The sequence below is a fragment of the Mustela nivalis genome (assembly GCF_964662115.1).
Source record: "Mustela nivalis genome assembly, chromosome: 15".
In the NCBI taxonomy this organism is placed as follows: Eukaryota; Metazoa; Chordata; class Mammalia; order Carnivora; family Mustelidae; genus Mustela; species Mustela nivalis.
The window spans coordinates 1,033,983-1,052,401 of record NC_139034.1 but is presented as its reverse complement, the minus strand read 5'-3'; positions in this window follow the sequence as shown (position 1 = coordinate 1,052,401).

The window sequence follows — 18,419 nt, the reverse complement described above, 5'->3', positions numbered from 1 at the left end:
TTGAGCCACGTTCCATTCCCTCCATGCCTAATGTTGGCCTTGTGTTCTACAGAAGCAGTCAGGGCATCCATACACTCCTCTCTGTGTGCTTTTCTGTATACCTGATCCCATCTCAACCCACAACATCCAGCAGCATGCACCATCTGTCATCTCCCTTCAGTCAACCTGCAAATAGGTAAACACAGCCTGTAAAACCCACCCTTGTCCAAGCTATGTCTGGAGTTATGATCGTCTGTGTCTTTACCATCAAACTTTCTAAAAGGCTATTCTTGTGTGTGACCTCCATGGTATCACGCCCAGTCACTCTATCTCTATGTCTGGCTTAGGACTCCACTACTCACCTCCCATTTTCTTTCAGTACTCAGTGACAACCTCCTCGATCTACCCCCACCCCCTAATCAAGCTTGCTTTGCAACTTTTCACATCATCGAACATTGCTGACATTTCATTCCTTGAAATCTCTCTTCTCTAGACATCTGTGCAAAAATGCCTTCCTGGCATCAAAGCCACGTCCCTCCCCTTCCATCCACTACTCCTTTATTCTTCCCCTTTATCTGCCCAAGAAAAGAAGGAATTACCCTAAATCCTTAACTGTCACTCTCTCTACAAGGAATATATCCCTTGGCAACAGCATGATTGCATCTCTCTTCCCCCAAGCACCCATTCCTACATTTTGACTGTCCAACCAGAACCTACACCTGCACGTCCAACAGACACCTCAACTCAGATTGCCTAAAGCTGCACTCCTCCTCTTACCTCCTGCACCTGGCTCCCTTCCTGAGTTGCCACGACTGTTGTGGCAGTTGACACATCAGACTCAACATTCTGAAAGCACAGAGGCACCCCTAAGCCTACTGCAGCATTTTTTTTTCCCATAGCCGAGATATGGAAGCAGCCCAAGTGTCCAGCAACAGAAGACAAAGTGGTACATACACACAATGGTATATTACTCAGCCATCAAAAAGGATGAGATCCTGATATTTACAACAGTATGGATGTACCTAGAGGGTATTGTGCTAAGCAAAATAAGTCAGACAGAGAAAAACAAATACTGTATCTCCAGGGATGAATCCTTAAAAAATGCCCTACATATTCAAGTTTTAAGGCAGGACCAGAAGCAACAGGTTTAGCATATATCACCACGATATAAAATAAAATCTTTAAAAAAAAAAAGGAAATAATAGGACAACAGCAATTAGGGTAAAAAGACTTAACAACTGTCTTGCTCAACATCACCAGCACCACACCAGCTACACGTCTGACCCCCAGACCAGCATAGCAGGTGTGAGGACAGGTCCAAGCAGAGGAAGTGTTACTTGTCACATTTTTTGAAAAATGATAAACAGAAGGGATGCCTGGGTGACTAGGCTGGTTGAGCGGCCAACTCTTGATCTCAGCTTGGATCTTGATCTCACGGTGGTGAGTTTGAGTTCCACACTGGGCTCTGCACTGGGTGTGGAGCCTGCTTTAAACTAAACTAAAATAACACCTCTGTCAAAAGTACGTGAATTCACAACTTATATGTAAGTCAAGTTCTACTTGTTCTAAGACAGCATGAAAACCAAGATGTCGTTATCAAGACAGGAAGCAAGATAAATTGTGTATTCCATGTGCCGTGAGATGACTCCAACTGCATCCAAGTCAGCCATGGCCCTCCACACATCTGCAAGAGAGGGTATATTATCCACATTAGCACAGAGGAAACCAAGGCTCAGAGAGGTTAAAAAAAAAAAAGAGTCCAAGATCATAGCATCATTTAGCAGCGTAGCCAGAATGTATAGGAATTACCTCAAAACAGGCCACACTAGTGGAAGAATACCTTAGTGTGGAGTTATGAAAACCCAGGTAGAACGCTGCCTCAGAAAGGCAGATAATCAATAAAGGAAAAAGAAAGAGGTGCCTGGGTGGCTCAGTCGGTTAAGCATCTGCATTGGGCTCAGGTCATAAATAATCCTGGGATCTTGCCCTATGTCAGACTTCCTGCTCAGCAGGGAGTCTGCTTCTCCCTCTGCCTCTGCTCCCCATTCATTCTCATAAACAAACAAATCAATAAAATCTTACCCAAAAAAAAGAAAAAAATAAAGATTATAAGCTTACAATAAAGATATGAATGATGAGTCAAAGCTTTCAGTGACACACCCACACCTGCCTACAGTTCTCTGGCTAAAACATGGGTGGAATTGATGGGGTTAGAAGAACAGGAGGCACATAGGCCCGGACAGCACAGCCCCAGCAGATGCAGAATCCTGGTGTAGGTTTAGCTAGCTTTCATTGTCCTTTAAAATGTCAAAGCTAAAGAAATCTGGTAGGGTTATTGAAGTCTGATCCTGGGGGATGCCTGGTTGGCTCAGTCTGTTAGGCAGCAGCCTAACAACACTCAGGTCATGATCACAGGGTCCTGGGATCAAGTCCGACATCAGACCCCTTACCCAACCAGAAGCCTGCCTCTCCCTCTGCCTGTTGCTCCCCCTGCTTGTGCTCTCTCACTGACAAATAAATAATCTTTAAAAAGAAAGAAGAAAGAAAAAAAAAAAGAAAAGAAAAATAAAATCTGATCCACAGTATAGAACAACACAAAGGATGGTACTTTCTTGGGCTGATTTCTGTTTGTTTGATTTTAAGTAGGTTCCACAGCCAGCACGGACACTAGTGCAGGGTTTGATCTCAGGACCCTAAGACCATGAACTGAGCCAAAGGCAGACAATCGATTAAGCCACCCAGGCACCCCACTTTCTTGGGTTCTAATGGGACTTTTCCTAGGTTCTAATCCTAGCTGTACTGGCTGCCAGGGGGAATGAAGTCCAGCACCACAAGAAAAGCATCCCAAGGCAGCAGTCCTCTGCAGAAGATTTGCTGGTGGCTGCCATCATCAAAGAGTCAGTGGGTGAAGTTGTTGAAGCACAGTGGGAACAATGATAGCCACTGCCTTTTGGGTGTCACTGAATCATCCTACTCATCTTCAGGAAGCCTGCCCCTTCTCCAGTCAACGCAGCAAAAGCAAACTTGTTAGAAGAACAGGGGAGGGCGTCATCTCCCTGCCTCCCAGAAACTGAAGCAACCAGCCAAACAGTGCAGCACTGGAGTAAAAATAAAAATATGAAGGAATGTGGCTGCACCTGGGTAGCTCAGTCTGTTAAGCATCTGCCTTTGGGTCAGGTCCTGATCTCAGAGACCTGGGATCTGAGACCCACATCAGGCTCCATGCTCAGTGAGGAGTCTCCCTTTCCTTCTCCCTCTGCCCCTGCTCCTAGCTCATTCTCTCTCTCTCTCAAATAAATAAAATCTTTAAAATAAGAAATTTAAAAATGAAGGAATGAATCAAAATGCAGAATTCAGAAACAGAACTACAGATATAAAAACTACATATAAAAACCTGAAATATGACCCGGTGAGTGAGGAAGGATTATTAAATCATGATACTGTATGAATTGATTGCCAATTTTTTCTTAGAACATAGAGCACACTACACTACACGAAAACGAAAACACAAAATTAGGATTGAATACAAAAACAAAATTATCAGTGTTATTCCATCAAGTGTTTCTCTAACCTACTGATCAAAACCTCAGTTCATCCTCCAAAAGAATCTGGGCACCACCTCAGCACACATGAACACATTTTCAGGCCACAGTTCACACTGCTCCAGTCCTCACTCTAAGTCCTGAGCCATGGGCTCCTCCAGGCAAAGCCACCACCAACTAGGCCCCTGCCCTAGAAATCCCCAAACCCAACCACTTCACAACAGGGAGACTCAGGGAGATTCAAATGGGCAGAAACGTGGGACTTTGACTTTTTTTTTTTTTAATTAAAAGAAAAATACAGCAAGAAAAATTTCTAGCACAAAGTGAAGAGCTAATCTTTCACAATGTCGAGAGTATTAGAATTATCAATACACCATCAGTAGTTTGATAGGTCAAACAGGCCAAAAGCTGGAAACACAAGAGGAAATGCTCACAGCAAACAGACCTGAAAGCCAGGGCCTGGACCGGCTGACATGGCTCTGCCGCTTACCACAGCGAGAAAGTGTAACTTTCCTGGGCCTCAACTTCCCTCCTGGCCAGCAGGAAAGTGGCAACACCACAAAATTCATATCTGGTGGGGGATTACGTGAAAGGAGAATGCTCAGTGAGAGCCCCGCCACACCGCCCGTCCAGCCACAGTCTGCGCCCAGTGAATGGGAATTTCCTCTACTGCAGCCACACGAAGAGCTGAAGGATCTGCACAGGATGCCTGTTTATTTACCAGTCACAAAACCACGTTCTGCCATAAACAGAGAGGGCAAGAGACCCCAAGAGATGGGAATATCCCTCACCCTTGCCTGGACCAGGCTTTCAAGACAAGTTGGAAAGCCCACAGCAGCTCTGCCACTGACTCTGAATGAGCCTTTGGAAGACAACACCATCCCAAACAACAGTTTAATTTACTTCTCTTTAAAAAGCAGTGAGACAAGGTCTTGGCCACATCTTCATAAATTAACAGCTTAGGAGGCTAAACCCCAATGATTTAGTTATGTCCCCAGCAGGCACACCTCCACTCGTGGGCAGCTTCAGGGAGAAAGGGTGCCTCCCCATCCATGAGGACACCCTCTGACATTCATCTGAAGATGCTTCCTACCCATGGGCATTTACTCCCTGGAACCCCCCCATCTAAGTTCCTCTCTGGATGCTGCACGAGGCAACTTCCTCACACCCCCATCACCACTGGTGACACCGCAGCTACCCCCGAGCCTTCAAGCAGGGTGCACCTGTCTTTGCTGCCAAGCGTCCCATCAGCCCAGCTCCATCACTGATTTCTGTACCCATAATTAATTAACTTATGCATGTATGTATTTATTTATTTTTACAGCTTCATTTATTTTAGGGAGAGATAGACAGAGAGAGAGATACAGAGAGAGCACACACACACAAATACAGGGAGATAGAACCTCCAGCAGATTCTACACTGAGAGCAGAGCACACCTCAGGGCTCAATCCCACCACCCTGAGATCATGACCTTAGCTGAAACCAAGTGTTGGATGCCTCAACGACTGAGCCACCAGGCACCCCTCTGTACCCTTAATCTTAAGAAAAGACAGACACCGCTTCTTTCTGTCAGCCACGGCCTCATAAGCCATCTGTCACACAGCCAAAGTTTCCAGAGGGTAGGACCAGGTCTGCAACACCAGTGATGCCAGAGTATCTCCATAAAACTACAATCTAGTGAGTACCAGGCTCTGCTCTAAGCTCCTAATATGGCCTTCTATTTTGTACCCCTCACAGACCTACATGCTAGGTATTATCCACAGTGCACAGAGGAGGACACTGAGGTCCATGGCTTACCCAAGCGATCTACTTTTATGTGGCAGCAGCAGGGGCCTGAACCCAAGTCTGTGACTCCAAGGCCCCTCCGTCAACTCTGTTACTCATGCAGCCCCAACACAGTCATCAAATACCTCCCTAAACCCTCATCCCTCCTGTGAAAAAGCATGGTCTTCTGCCATTTCCCAGATGGGAAGAAAGCCGGCGTGAGCCAGATATAGTGACCTGCCCATGATGGTACAGGCGATGTCCCCTCTGTTCTCCCCCCAACACCCATGTCATTCTGCACAAGGCCCCATGGGGTCCTTCATGCTTCCAGTGGAAAACTCTGGTGAGACCACCAGTCTCCTGGCAGGCCTTCAACTTGACCCTGGAGGACAGGACCAGTTAGGAGAAACCGGCTAGTTAAGCCTCTGAAATGGGGTCCTACCACCCAGGAAAAACCCCTTATCTCCAGGGCATCGCCCGTGTGAATTAGCTGGATTTGTAGAGGGCTCCACAAGCACCAGCCTTGCTGAGTCACTTTCTCTAAGGTGGTGGCTGAGACAAAAAGGACCCAGGAAAGAAAGGCATAGGCTGTTGTGGAACTCCAGTGCCTTGGCATCAACAATTAATGTGAGCAGCTGCCTCTGCTCACCAGATCTGCATTTTATGTGGGGCACACTGTTCAAAGTTTACACCCCCCATCTCTGTAACCTTCACGACAACCCCTGGAGCTCCCTGCACCATCATTACCACCTCACAGACAAGGAGACAAGGCATGAGGGGTGTGTAGAATGATGCAGCTCTGTGCTGAGGCCAACCGGGGGAGGACTCCCACAGGCTTGCTCTTCCCACTGCTGCAGAAGCAGCTGAAAACAACGAGTTTTTCAGTTTGCATTATGTAGAGTGGAAAAGTCAACCATAAAGGTCATTCAATTTTTAAATGGGTTATTCCTCAGGATAAAAACAGTTCCAAAAAATAATTTCCGAGAAGTTCAACATATTCCTCCTTCCAGGTGCCTGGAATGTGATGGAATGTTGTTAAAATAAGTTCTGGCCCATCAGTATGCCAGACAGAAACTGGAAGTAAGCTGTTGCAGGTCCCCAAAGGCTCCGTCACAACCCTAAGGAGAAGACATATAACTTTCACTGTCCCAAAGTGGTTATGTTTAAAAAAAAAAAAAGGCACAGGTGGAACATTTTAAATTACAGACTTTCAATGCAGGGGCAGTGGGGGCGGGGGGGGGTGTCCCCCAACTACCCCCAAATGTTTCAGCTATATATAGTGACTTAACAAAGTGACTCATCACAAGTACCTACAAGGCGACTGACAGGCAACTGACCGATGAGGAAGGTATTCGGACTGCTTAACAAAACCAACACAACTTAGAATTTTCATTATTAAGAAGAGAAAACCATTTATTAAACACTCGCCAGGCACCAAACCCGCTAGGCACTGTCACACGCTCTACTCATCACAAGGCTGCCAAACTCAGTGCAGAAACTGAGGCTGAGTAAGTCACCTAAGATCATGCAGCACCAGAAACTGGATTCCAACCAGTTCTGACATCAAAGCCCACCCCAGCTTGCTGCAATGCTTCAGAACCTAAGCTTTGTGATGATCAATAAACTACATGCTTAACAATGTTTACACATCTCTGTTAGAATTCAGGGAAAGGTTTTTAAAAATGACATACACAAGGGGAAAAAATAATACAGTTTCTGGAGGCAGGCTGCCCAGGGTTCAAATCTTGGCTCCTCCACTTGCAAGCTGTGTGACCTTAGACTCCTTTAGCTCCCCTGTGCCCATATTTCCGTGCATTAAAATGGTAGCCATAACAGACCCTATCTCCTAAGGCAAATAAAGCATTTTGGTGTTGTTGTTCTTCTTTTAAGATTTTATTATTTATTTGACAGAGAGAGAGAGACAGGATGAGAGGGAACACACACAGGGGGAGTGTGAAAGGGAGAAGCAGGCTTCCCACTGAGCAGGAAGCCTGGTGAGGATTAGATCCCTGCACCCTGGGAGCATAACCTCAGCTGAACAACTGAGCCACCCAGGTGCCAACAAATAAAACATTGAGAATCATTCCTGGCATGAGTTAAACCTCAGAAGGTGTGGGCTGGTGCTACTTCTTGCTGGCCACTAGATAGAGTCAGCAGCCTCAGGCCCACTGTTTTAGCAACTCATTTGCATAAACAAAGCCCAGGCTCAGCCACTTTGTGCTTACCCTATGATTTCTTCCTGTCACTAACATCTCTCCTCACTCCTGCTCTGTGGCACTAAGCTCTGGGCCTCAACTTCCCATCTGTCAAATGAGGTGAGGAGCCCAGCTGATCTATCTGAGGTCCTTCCAGCTGGGCAACCTAGGGTTCTTGGTAACTCAGGGCCCAGAAATTTCAGAACCATCCTAACACAAACATTACCAGATGACACTCACTCAATTTCCTCAAATCTTCTCTTCCGTGTTATGTATAAATGCTTATTTTCATGGCAAATCTTCTCCAAGATCCCAGAGCTCCACGAGCACCCAGAATAGGCTGGGCAGGCATCCCCAGTGCTGAGGCTGGGGACATGATGGTCAGAAGCTCTGACCTCCAGGGGAGATGGATTCCAAATCAAGCTGCTCTGATAAGCAGGTCTTCCCTGTTAGAGAGGATTTCAACAGAGCACAGTTAAGAAAAAGTGCAGATAAGAAACTCAGAACTTGGCCCACCGGACAGAGGGCAGTAGGACAGTGGGCCGGAGGGGTGACAGAGGGATTGAGAGGAATGGCACGATCAACAGAGGCCAGCCAAGGCAGCACTGATGCTCAATGTGAGAGGATGGGCTGGGGATACACTGTGAAAATGGCTTCAAAGGCAGGAAGCAAGCCCAGCTCAGCACAAAGCAAAGTCCTGAGCAGGAACCTTCTGGGACCAGGTTGGACACTAAGGTGAGCTGAAAATGGCTGTGGCACCCAGTGCAGTCTGAATCTCACCCATGCCTCTCACAGGCTGGGTGACCCCGGACCAGTTATGCTATGTCCTTTAATGTTTCCTAAAGGGTATATTCACTCCATAACCCTGAGCCATGTTCTCATTTCGGTGAGTGTGGGAGGCCGCAATAAGGCTTGAGACGAGAACCAAACCAGACCCTGACTTGTGCCTCCTTTAAAGTCCAAATAACCTAACAAAAGGTTTAGGACGGGAAAAGTTCAGTAGCACTGGGCAAGAGTCTGTGCTATGTGTTGTGCGCTCGCCTACGTGACTTCCCACATGCTTACTAAACAAATGAGAACAATTCAGTTGGGCTAAAAAGTTCGTTGCTGGTCCTTGCTGCCTTAGTACAACCCATAATTTATTTTCAGGTTTGCTGTATTTGTACTGGCATCAGCCATTTGGCGTCATGAGGAACCATAGTTGCTTAACTAAACACAGATGTAATGTCACTATATATATGGCCTTAAGGCTTTGAATAAACTTAGCACTGTTGGACATCCTCCTCAGTGCTCCTCCTGTCCCCCATCTCTCTGCTTCTCGAGTTCTTTTCTTCATCCTCTTACCCTCATGTTCCTGGTTGATTTGTTGCGCCGGCCACGACAGGTGAGGATCTGATGGTGCCCACTATCTACAGAGATCCAATATATACAACTAGGACAGCCTGGAGGGGGGTGGGCAACCCAGGCTGGACAGGGAGTTAAGAAGGAGTCAGGAAGGGCACCTGGGTGGCTCAGTGGGTTAAGCCGCTGCCTTCGGCTCAGGTCATGATCTCAGGGTCCTGGGATCGAGTCCCGCATTAGGCTCTCTGCTCAGCAGCGAGCCTGCTTCCTCCTCTCTCTCTCTCCGCCTGCCTCTCTGCCTACTTGTGATCTCTCTCTGTCAAATAAATAAAATAAAATAAAAAATCTTAAAAAAAAAAAAGGAGTCAGGAAGAAGTCATTCCCACACTTGAGGCATGGGTTGGTACTGACCAGAGACACTGGGCAAGAGACAGTGTCCTAGGACTGCTGTAAGACTAGCCGGGTCCAGGCAAAGCGCCTAACAGTGTGTAGATGTAACCCATCTGTAAAAGGTGGACGGGGGGTGGTGGTTGCAGCTGGTTGAGCATCTGACTCTTTGTTTTGGCACAGGTCCATTCACCTGGCCCATTCACCTGTGCCTGCATGTGTTCTGTGGTGTGCTCTTTATCTCTCTCTCTCTCTCTCTCAAATAAATAAATCAAAAAAAAAAAAAAAAAAAAAAAAAAAAAAAAAAAAAAAGAAGTCAGGAAGGATCAGGAGACCTGCTGTTAAGGTCCCAAAGACTCCATCCTCCTCAACTAGCCTCCGGAAATAAAGTAAGTGGATGCCCAGGAGCCTCCTGGACACAAAACTTTCCAAAGCAAAGCTTTCAATTTCATACTGGAGAAAAGGTTGCTGTGCAAATTCAAGACAAAAAAGCCGGCCATGGTGGGGTGGGTTTGGACAGGGCTGGCCACTAAATGCCCACTGCCCAAGCCAGGAGCCTGGAGTCTGTGCAGCCAGTGCTTCCTGAGGCTTCCACATCATAGCCTCACTCTGAAGTTTCCTCCTGGAAGCTCCTTACCCAGGGAGGCCACCTGTGAGCACCCCCTCACACAAACACCCCAGCTTCTGCCCCTCCACCCAGCTGGAGTGAAGGATCCCCAAGCCTGCTCTCTCTGGTCTCTCCTGCACAGAGAGGAGTATGTGCCCCGGAAAGGAGGGTCCCTGAGGATACCTGAGTCCTTGGCCCAAGGACAGCTGGCTTGAGAATGTGGGGTTTCGGTGCTCTAGGCACAGCAGTTCCTAGCGGAAACAGGGTAGGGAGCTCCAAGGTGGAGGGGAGTCCCGGGAGTCTGGGATCACAGATGCCAGTGGCCCCCAAGTGGAAGGGTTTCAGTAACTCCAGAGGTGAGAGGGGCCAGGGGTCAGGCCTGGAGGTGGACAAGGACCACCAACAAGGGGTAGGGGGCCGGAGATGGAAGTGATCCCAGGGTGGTTGCAGGCCAAAAGTAGAGGTGTGGGGGTGGGGGTGGGGGAAAGGGGTCCATGGGCCAGAAAAAAATGGTATCCTGGGGCTCCTGGGTAAAAGGCACTTGAGGTGGAGGGGGCCCAGTGGGGCCCAGGCTGCGCGGGCAGAGCCAGCGCCTCTCAGGCTGGGGAGCCTGGCGATTCTGAGGGACAAAATTTTCCATCAAGTTCTGGAAAAGAAGCCTGTCAGCACAGGCGTCTCTCCGGGGTCCAGACGAGCCCTGTAGTGCTGAGCCTCTTGATGTCAGTAGGGCCCCACGGGTTCCCTGGATACCGAGAAGTGGAGTGAGGGCTGTGGGGCAAGGGCTATGGGGCGTAGGAGCACCAGGCCGCCAGGAACCTGTCCGCCAGGCCCCCCTCCCGCTCCCTTGGATGAAGCAGCAGGTGGCAGAGGGCAGCAGGGCCCCAGTCTCCCTCTCTGCCTAGCGCCCCTACCCCTCCCCAGCCCCTCAGTACCTGAGTCAGCGGGGCACCGATGCACTCCCCCGCGCCTTGCCCAGCCAGCCCAGAACCCCTGCCTTCCTGGGAGGCACTACTTGCACAGTGAGTTTGCTGGGCCCACAGAAGGCGGTGGGCGGAGCAGGCAGGTGCGGGCGAGCTGTGGCGGGTGGGGGGCGGCAAACAGCAGTGCAGGCCTCTCTGCAGGCCCGCGCGCCCTCGCCCAGTCTCCTGTTCTGTCCTGTCCGGTGAGGGGGCTGGCTGCGCCCCATGCTGGTTCCCGCTGCTCTTCTGCTGACTCCAGGACCCCAGGCCCTGCCCAGTCCAGGCCTCCCTGCCGCTCCCTGCCGCTGCTTGAGCTCCAGGCTAGGCCCGCTGCTGCTCCTGGGCGGCCGAGCTGCGGCCCCGGTGCGGTGTGGCTGGCCCTTTTCTCTCCCCAGGGCACAGTGGAGCCGCGAGGGAAGGCCTGAGGGGATCTTCCGTCTGCTCAGTGCCAGTGGACACTCTCCAGGGGCCTCTCTACCTGGTGGGCTCCACCCATGGCCATCTTGGAACCCCTGGAATCCCCTTCAGAGACCAGGTGAAGCCCTCCTTGGGGAATCCAGGCTCCTGGGACCAAGGCGAGTTGATCTTGTGTACTGCTGTGTTTGTTCCCTGGCCTGGCATGGATTGACAGTTGCTGAATTGATCTATTCTGGGGTCATCAAGGGCAGAGCAAAGAGTTCAGGGCTGGGATCCCCAGGCCTGGGGTCCACACAGGCTTGGAGCCCTCTTGGCTGTCCCTGACAGAATGACCAAAGAGGAACCCTCAGAAACATGGATCTGCCTTGAACTGGCAGAGCATTCAGGGACAGGAAGGGGAATGTCTCCTTCGCAGAGTATCTGGAAGCCTGAGGTGGAAGATGGATTTGTCTGAGCCATGGTCATTAGTGTTGGGCCAAGGAACCCCTGGCTTGCTTCTCCTACCTGCATCCTAGGTCTAAAAGGGTGTCTGGGTGGCTCCCTCAGTGCAGCATCTGTCCAGGGTCCTGGGATCCAGCCCTGCATCTGGCTCCCTGCTCAGTGCAGATCCTGCTTCTCTTTCATCCTCTCCCTCTACTTGTGCTGTCAAAAAAAAAAAAAAAGTTAAGAGGGGGGACAAAATGGCGCGGAAGTAGAAGGCGTCTTTTCAACTTGTACCCCAAAATGAGCTGATTACCTACCAATCACCCATGAACTCCAATCACCCATGAAATCAGCCTGAGATCAGAATTATACACGTGTGGATCTCTACAGGGGGAGAAGAAGCCAGTGGGCAGGTAAAGCGGAGTGGGAACTGTGAACTGATATCAGAAGATAAACAAAAGGGGGAGGGAGCTACCAGAGGCAACCAGTTGGAAAGTAATACCCCAATACAAGCGAGAGTGCCCTGCGTCTGGGGACCAGCATTAACTCGGAGACTGGTTGAAAGCACTCCAAAAGAGCAAAGCATCTCTGGGGAAATTGTGGGAATCGGGGCGGCTAGGGACAGGGGCTTAAGTCCCTGGTCCCAGGACAGCCTCCCTTGGCACTGAGTCACAGAGAGTGCGGCAGAGAAACCAGCTCTTGGTCCCTAAGATGCCAGTGCAAGGAGAATGCATGGGGTCCGTTTCCTGTGAGGGGATGGGAGCCACACCAGGCGGCAGAATGCAAGAGTCCTGCTATAGAGCCTGAGATACTCCCCTGAGAGAGGTATAAAGGCCCAGCCAGTGCCCTTTGATAAACGCCCTTGTTTCAGAGCCTGCACCAAACTCTCGCCCCAGAGAGGTGCGCGAAGGCCCAGCCTGGTGCTCTCGGACCTGTGCCCCATTCTCAGAGCCTGAGACCCGCGTGCGAACCTCTGCCTTCCCTGAAATTGGTGCATGTAAGGTGGGCGCTCTTAGACCCAGAAAGACCGGGCACTCCCAGCCCAGGCCAGCGGGAAAATCTCAGTGTGCGATTGCTGCTTGGAACCTCTCTAGCGGTCTAGCGGTGCCCAAAGCTGCTGTGCCGTGCTTTAGGGTACAAGCAAAAGATCCTCCATCCCCAGGGACAGCGACTTGGAACCTGCTCTGCCAGCGGCCAAGGGGGAACTTATTTGGGCTCTGCAGCCAGACTGAGGCTTCTCTCTGAGAGGGAGATCAGGGTGCGGTTTGTTTTCCTCTAAAACTACAAAAACCATCAAAAGCGGTCAAAGTGAGAAAAAAAAAGTGAACAAACAAAAAACCGCCAGAGAACAAAAGCCTGAAAAAAAAAAAAAAGTTTCCTCAGAGCCCACCCCCTTGAGGGGGGCGGTAGGACTTAAGTCAGGGAACATCATTGACTGAAAACCCACATGGCAGGCCCCTTCCCCAGAAAACAAACCAAGAAAGAAAAAAAAAGAGAGAGAGAGAGAAAAAAAGTACTACAAGAGAACTACCACTACTACATAGGAAACTTTTATCTTTCATTAATTCCCACTATTCTGGTCCTTTTTTTTAATATATATAGGTAATTGTTTTAACCCCAGCAGGATGGTGGAAGGGGTACATGGCTGAGTGCCTCTTGGGTCTGACCCTGTGTGACGCCACCCGGTGCCTGCAGCTGCCCTCTGGAAGGTGTTGCTTTAGTGGCAGAGCCGGAGGGCACCAAGCATGTGTGTGTCTCCAAAGTCCTGGGCACCACATCACAATGCCTTCCTGAGAAGCAGAATCAATGACAGTTGCTGATCTTCATTCCTTCCTACCAAAGGTATCTCATACACCATCTTTGGAAGTTGGAGCCAGGGAGCGCCTGGGTGGCTCAGTTGGTTAAGTGTCTTTCTTCAGCTCAGGTCATGATCCCAGGCTCCTGGGATGGAGTCTCACACATTTGCCTCCCTGCTCAGCTCCCCTGAGCCTGCTTCTCTTTCTCCCTCTGCCATTCCCCCAACTTGTGCTTTCTGGCTCTCTGTGTGTCAAATAAGTGAATAAAATCTTTTTAAAAAGTTTGGGCCAGGGGGCGCCTGGGTGGCTCAGTGGGTTAAGCCGCTGCCTTCAGCTCAGATCATGATCTCAGGGTCCTGGGATCGAGTCCCGCTTCGGGCTCTCTGCTCGGCAGGGAGCCTGCTTCCCTCTCTCTCTCTCTCTCTCTCTGACTGCCTCTCCATCTACTTGTGATTTTTCTCTGTCAAATAAATAAATAAAATCTTTAAAAAAAAAAAAAAGTTTGGGCCAGGGATGCCTGGGTGGCTCAGTTGGTTAAGCCGATGCCTTCGGCTTGGGTCATGATTCCAAGGTCCTGGGATCGAGTTCCACATCGGGCTCCTTGGTCGGCGGAAAGCCTGCTTCTCTCGCTGCCTCTGCCTGCCTCTCTGCCTGCTTGTGTGTACTCTCTCTCTCTATCTCTGGCAAATACATAAAATCTTTAAAAAAAAAAAAGTGTGGGCCATACTCTTTAGCCATTCTACTTTCCCTGGGGTAATTTGCCACCTCCCTGAATTTACCTGCATCTTTCCCAAAATCTACTTATCTTCCTGCCTTCGTGACCATAATGAGTCTATAAATTTTCAATAGACAGTGTGAACTTACACTTGCTAATATTTGCATAACATGCACTTCTTTCGATCTCAAAGAAAAGCTTCACACCACAATGGTCTCTAATCTCCAATTAGTTTCTGTTCTGGGATCCCACTGGAATTCTATGCGCCTGTCCCCTATGATCCCATAAATTGTGGTCCAGTTTCCCAGCCAGCCAAGGAAAGCACATGGGAAATCTTGCTGAAGTATGAGTAAGAGCCAACGAAAGGGAACATATTTATCTGCCTCGAATGCTGGGACCTGAGGAAAGCAAGTTTCATTACAGACAAATCAGGAAGGAGGTGCAGATTGCTTTTTATGTCACTCTGGAGTGGAGGTCTGCTCACTCACAGAAGCTCAAAATCTTCACAAAGGACAATGCCCCCCACCCCCAAAGTCAGCTGGGGATTCTCAGGAAAACTTTAATTGAAAGTATTACGGATTCTCCAACTTCCCAAAATGCAGGAGGAACATCTACAAGCAAGACTGTCACCACTTTTAGGCAATTACACTTATTTACCTTTTTTCTTCCTAGAAAATCATCCTCTCTCCCAATCCATGATCTTCTTTTTGTAACAGTTTCCTAAAGAAGGAAACAGGTGTCCTCCCATTCCAGTTCCATCCAAAATAATAAAATAAAAATCTTTAAAATTAAAAAAAAATTGTGATTTGTTGAGACAGAGCACATATGCAGAGGGACAAGCAGACTCTCCCACTGAGCAGGAAGCCCGATTTGGGGATCAATCCCAGGACCCTGAGACCATGACCTGAACGAAGGCAGATGCTTAACCAACTGAGGCACCCAGGAAGCCCCAAAATAATTCAATTTTTAATCACTTTGCCATAGACACTTTTGGGTGGCTTTGAAACACCAGAATCTCATTGACTTATCAGTGTCCTCTTCACCATCTCAGAAAAGGACTGGGTGCCTCTCAGAGGCCTCTCTCCCCTCCTGACCCAGGTCCCAGCCAAAAGTCCTTCACATTAGAGTATGAGGAACTGAGCGGGATGGGGTGTGGAAGCACCCTGGGGTGGGGTGGGGGGCTCTGGGGCCCTCCCACTCCTAACTTCAAAGACAGCACCTGCTTTCCCCTGCCTCATATAGGTACCCTGGGTTTGCCCTCTTTAAGGTTCCTGGTTGCTGCAAAGGTCTGAAAATCTCCTAAGTAGCACAAAAGCCATCATGTGCATTTTGGCCGCACGGGACAGAGGGAGTTTAAAGGAAGAAAGATAAAGCTCCCCAGAATGAGCCAGCAGCTCTGGGCTTCCCTGCACATCTTTCCTGACCTTCAGAACCCTGGGAAGGAGCCCCTTGGTGCAAAGTCACAGGGGGAGCCCACGCACAGCCCAGGCCTCCTGCCCCAGGTCCTCTCCAGCCATAAACTGACCCCCTAGCCCCTTCCAAACCGTCTACAGCCTCAAACCACTGACGTGCGGTTCAGCACCCATCTCCAGAGCGCAGGATGCACGTGGCTTCCCGGCACCCTTCCGTGGCCGCTCCCAAAATCACCGTGGGAATGTCGCAGCAAGGAGACAGGGAATCGATTTTTATCCTCTGGGTTGTCTTCCCTCGTAGCCCCTCAGGAGTCCCCACGCAGCAATGCCGCGTGGGCCCTACTGCTCTGAATCCACTTCCCCAGAGGAATCCGCTTTTCTTCAGCGTCTGTGTCTGCAAACCTGGCTCCTCTAACACCCCCCACCAAACTTACCAAGAACCAACGGGGGAAGAAGTTCATTTCTGGCCGACAAGCCTTTAATCCCTGAGAGCTGTGGCTGATGCAGGAGCAGCTTTTCTCCAAATGGTGATTTCGATACGAGGTCGTTTTGCCTGCCAGCCCCCAACATCCCTGACGTGTGGCTCCCAGGGGCCTCCCCGCGGCTAGGCCTGAGAGTGGAGCCCACCCTTGGGCTCATTTTCCACCACGCTGAATCCAGGCAGCGGCCCCGTCTCACTACAAAGGGTGCTGAGTAATGAGGTGCCGCCACCAGGAAGAGAGGCAGCAGGTCAGACAGATCTGGAGAATGACACTGGCCTTCAAGGGCCCCTCACAAGGGAAATACCATTAAGTAGCAGATCTGAATAGATATACTGTGTTCCACATTCATGCCGTAAGGATGGGGTTTCCTCGAGCCCTAATCAAAGGAACTCTTTCACCTGAGATCACTTGACCAATCGGTGACTCAGTTTCCTTATACTAAAAATGAGGATAACAATACATCACAAGATTGTTTTGAGGAGCACACACGTTACAAAGTGTTTAGAGGCACCTGGGTGGCTCAGTGGGTAAGCATCTGACTTCAGCTTAGGTCATGATCTCATGGTCCTGGGAGAGGGCCGTGTCAGGCTCCTTGCTCAGCGAGGAGTCTGCATGTCCCTCTCCCTCCCTCTTCACTTCCTGCCCTCTCTCTCTCTCTCAAATATATAAATAAAATCTTTAAAAAAAACGAAGTTCTTAGAACACTATATGCACATAGTACAGGACACACAAGCACTTGTTAAACAGATAAAAGGGTACAAGAGGCTGGCTTCCCTTCAGATTTCTAATAGGCTCCTGTCTGGGGGTCTCTAGCTCTTAGGAAGTGGGGAGGCCGCAGAAGCCCAAGATTGTAGAGTTCCTCTGAGGCCAAGTTCAGTTTTCTATGCAGGACAGAAAACCTATAAAACACATCCCAGACTTGCTTCGCTGCCTTCCTAGTAGGGAATCCGTTCCCTCAAGAGTGGTCCAACCTCTCTTCCACTATTTGGGATGTAGAAAACGTTTAGACATTTCTCCATTGGTGCTGATTCCATCCTCATTTTTAACAATCTAGCTGTGTGTTCATCTGGTCTTCTGTTAGTTCCTTTATTCAACAAACATAGAGGACTCACTGTGTCCTAACTGTGACCAAGACATCCAGCATCTCATCCCACAAAGGAAACATATTAGCAAATGTGGCAGCAAAGAGGGATGGGGTAAGGCAGTGGCATCTGAATCAAGATCAAACTAACAAGCAGAGCCTGCCATGAAGAACATTCCAGGTATGGGCCCCATAGGCATGAAGGCGGAAATGAATAGATTATGTGCAGACAGCAGGACAGGGGACTAAGGGGACACTGGAAAGGAAGGCTGCGGAGCAGCTGTCGGCATTGGAGGCCTTGCGAAGGACTCTGGAATTCCTTTTGGTTTCAGCCAGAAGCTACATGGAGGTTTAAGCGGGGAATCATCATATTAGCTTATATTTGTAAAAGATCGCTCCTCTTCCACAGAAGAAATGGGGATGGGGTGGGGGTGTCCACGAGCCTAGAAGCTGGAAATGGAAGCAGATGAAGTTTCCAATATCCTGGCCAAGGAGTGAGTCTGTCGCAGTGAGAGTGTCAAGATTTGCAGTTCAAAACTTTTTAGTAAAGTGGCTTATTAAACACACAGCTAACTATTGCCCGGGGTTCCTACTTTTGTAATAAGTTTTTTCTGAAACTCAAAAAGGGGAGAGGGGCTCTCTGCACCACGTGCCAGTCAGGGCGGAACATCATCGTCACATTACAGGGTGTTTTCAGAGCCTGTTATCCTTTTAGTACGACATCCCTCCCACCCCGAGACAACACCGTGCCTCTTTCCGCCAACAGAAGTTGAGTTTTTCCCTTTCCCTCTTCCTTCTTTCGAGGGCAGAGCTCAGGGCTTCTCCACAGATTCCATCCTAAGTTCATAGATCTCACCGAGCCGACCACATTCCCCTCCCTGTGGGCGCCAGGAAACGCCGGAAACATCTGTATCTGCACCTGATCATGGGACCTTGGATCCCAGCTACAGTTACTTGTGCTGTGGTAACAAGGACATCATGTCGCGTTTCAGGACATTTTCGTATATAAGGCCTCGGGTCGGGATGCTCAGGGTAGGAAATGGGTGGGTTCGCCCCTGGGCAGAGTGGCATACCTTCTCTCTCCTCCTGGCCTTTGCCCGAGTTGGAGATGCCCTGTTCCTTCCTCTTCACCTGAGTAATCATTATCTCTGCTTCCAGAAGCAGCTCAGGGGGCCACCTCCATCCGAGGGGCCACCTCCTCCCCAACCCCGCTGGACCAGGTGACCCTCCCCAGAATTCCATATAAATCCCTGTTAACGTTGATCCCACTGCTTCCCAGAGGCTCTTTCTCCTTGTCTTTACTTTGTCTCTCCTGCTG